The sequence below is a fragment of the Schistocerca piceifrons genome, unplaced genomic scaffold, assembly GCF_021461385.2.
Source record: "Schistocerca piceifrons isolate TAMUIC-IGC-003096 unplaced genomic scaffold, iqSchPice1.1 HiC_scaffold_216, whole genome shotgun sequence".
Classification (NCBI taxonomy): domain Eukaryota; kingdom Metazoa; phylum Arthropoda; class Insecta; order Orthoptera; family Acrididae; genus Schistocerca; species Schistocerca piceifrons.
This window is the reverse complement of record NW_025728075.1, coordinates 12,501-15,000: the sequence shown is the minus strand read 5'-3', so window position 1 is coordinate 15,000 and position 2,500 is coordinate 12,501. Positions and strand designations below refer to the sequence as shown.

Below are 2,500 nucleotides of genomic sequence, written 5' to 3'. Positions count from 1 at the left end.
CTCTCTTAAGGGACTTGGCTTTTCGAAGTGCGGTCTTGATGTAGTCGTGCTGCTGCTGCGAGGTGCCTTCCTTGGGTTATAGTTACAGGGAGAGTGATGCGCAATACATGGGCCTAGCCCTCTTAGCCTCTCCTCTCCTGCGGTCTTCTCCCCTTCTCGTGGGCCCGCTGATTTTCGCAGAGTGGAAGACCGCACCAGGGGCTTGGGGGGGTTACCAGCCCCCCCTCGCATTATCCCTTTATAGTTGGGGGCAGCCGACAAGAAACAAGAGATGGTGGCCCTTCCGCTGAAGGTGCCACCCCAGCTACCCCAGCACCTATCCGGCCAACCGGCCGTAACGAAAATGCGATAGTTTGTGTAGCTCCCTTTGCTTGCAGTGAGTGCCACCGCACTTTTACCACGAAGAACGGTCTCGGGGTCCATCGCCGCCGCCAACACCCTGCGGCCGCCAACGCTGAGATCGTGACGGAGAGGCATCGCGCGAGGTGGACGGAGGAAGAAGTCCTGTCGCTCGCCAAGGCAGAGGCCGAACTGTTCCTTGAGAGGGACGCCCGGTTCTTCTTTGTAAATCAAGAACTTACCAGGATGTTCCCCGACCGAACGCTTGAGGCAATCAAGTGCCGACGGCGGCAAGCTGCCCACAAGCAGCTTGTCCGCCAATTCATGGAGGCACTTGAGATCGGTCGGGGTGAAGAGCCGGCGTCCCGCCGTGGAGCAGCGAGCTCGCTGCCTGACGCGGGCGAGGCCGCTGCGCCGCCCGTCGACGCAGCCGAGGACTTCGCGGCCGACACCACCGGGCCGCCGCCGGAGGGGCCGACTGACGCCGCCATCTGGGAGCATCTGGCGGGGCTACCTGCTTCCGCCCAGCGTTTCTCTGCCCTGGATCGAGTCATTGGTCTGGGGCGGGGCACGCCGCCCGATGTCATCCTGGGCATGCTCCCGGATGCCCTTGCGTCGGTCGGGTCCAGGGGGGAGAGGTCGATCACCAGGACACAGCGGCCGCGCCAATCATCCAAGCGGCCGCCTGCCGCCCCGCCGCTGCAGAAGCGCAAGCGGCGCCGCTGGGAATACGCGCGCACACAGGACGCCTTCCGTAGGTCGCGTGCACGTTGCGTGCGCGGCTTGCTGGACGGCACCCTGCTGCAGCCGCCACCCGACATCCCCGGTCTGCTGGACTTCTGGGCGGACCTCTTCACGAAGAAGCCGATCTCCACCGCCGGCTTCATCCGTGACCGCCTTCTCCCGCACTCGGAGCCTGTCGCTCCTGAGTGCCTATGGGGGCCGGTCACACGTGAGGAGGTCGCTGCTGCCTTGCCGCCCAGGGGATCGGCAGCCGGGCCGGACGGCCTGACTCCAGCGGAGCTGCGGCGCCTGCCGCATGAAGTCCTGGTGAAACTCTTGAACCTCTTCCTCCTGGCCCGCGCCCTCCCCGAGCGTCTGCTTCGCGCCCGGACGTCACTTCTCCCCAAAACGGCTGCACCAACATCCCCCGCTGACTTTCGCCCCATTACGGTCTGCTCGGTGTTGGCGCGGACCTTTCACAAGGTTCTCGCGTCACGCCTGATGCGTGCATGTGCTGTGGACGAACGTCAGCGGGCATTCATCCCCCGGGATGGGATGTTGGAAAACACCTTCATCTTGGACACTGCTCTCACCGACGCAGTCCGCTCCTGTCGCTCTGTTTTTGTGGCATCGATCGACGTCTCTAAAGCGTTCGATTCGGTGGACCATGCTGCCCTCCGCCCCGTGCTGAGGGCTCATGGCCTGCCGGATTGCTTTATTGAGTACGTCGAAAGGTGTTACGAGGGTAGCACGACAGTGATAGCGGGCGGCGCCGACGTGGGCGTGCCTCTGCAGCCGGCTAGGGGTGTGCGTCAGGGTGACCCCCTCTCCCCCCTCCTTTTCAATTTTGCGGTGGACTATGTTTTGAGTCAACTTCCCTCCCACATCGGAGCTCGGATCCTTGGTCGCAGAGTTAACGCTGCGGCCTTCGCAGATGACGTCCTGCTTTTTGCATCGACCGCGAGGGGATTGCAGTCCCTCATCGACGCAGCCGTCGCAGCCCTCGCCCATCTGGGGCTGCAGATCAACGCCCGGAAGTGTTTCACCCTCGCCTTAGTCGCGTCTGGGCGCGACAAGAAGGTGAAGGTCGACGCCGACGTTACCTTCAAAGCGGGCAACGCCACCGTGCCCGCCCTACGTGTGGGTGAAACCTTCCGGTACCTGGGACTGCAATTCTCCACCGCGGGTCGCTGCGTTTTCAACCCACGACGCCACCTGGTGGAGCAGCTGGACGTCATCTCCCGAGCTCCGCTCAAGCCGCAACAGCGCCTCCACGCCCTCACCACCGTACTTCTGCCTGGCCTGTACCATGGGCTGGCCCTCAGCCGCACCCGAGTGGGTGCGTTGAAAGCGGCAGATGTGACCATCCGTGCCGCCGTCAGGAGATGGTTCCGCCTTCCGGCGGACACTCCCCTGGGCTACTTCCACGCTCCTGTAG

At 63.8% G+C, this 2,500-nt stretch overlaps 1 pseudogene; it reads left to right on the top strand.

Moving 5' to 3' along the window:
* Positions 1-2,500, top strand: part of LOC124742141 — a 7,933-nt pseudogene that overhangs the window by 2,874 nt on the left and 2,559 nt on the right.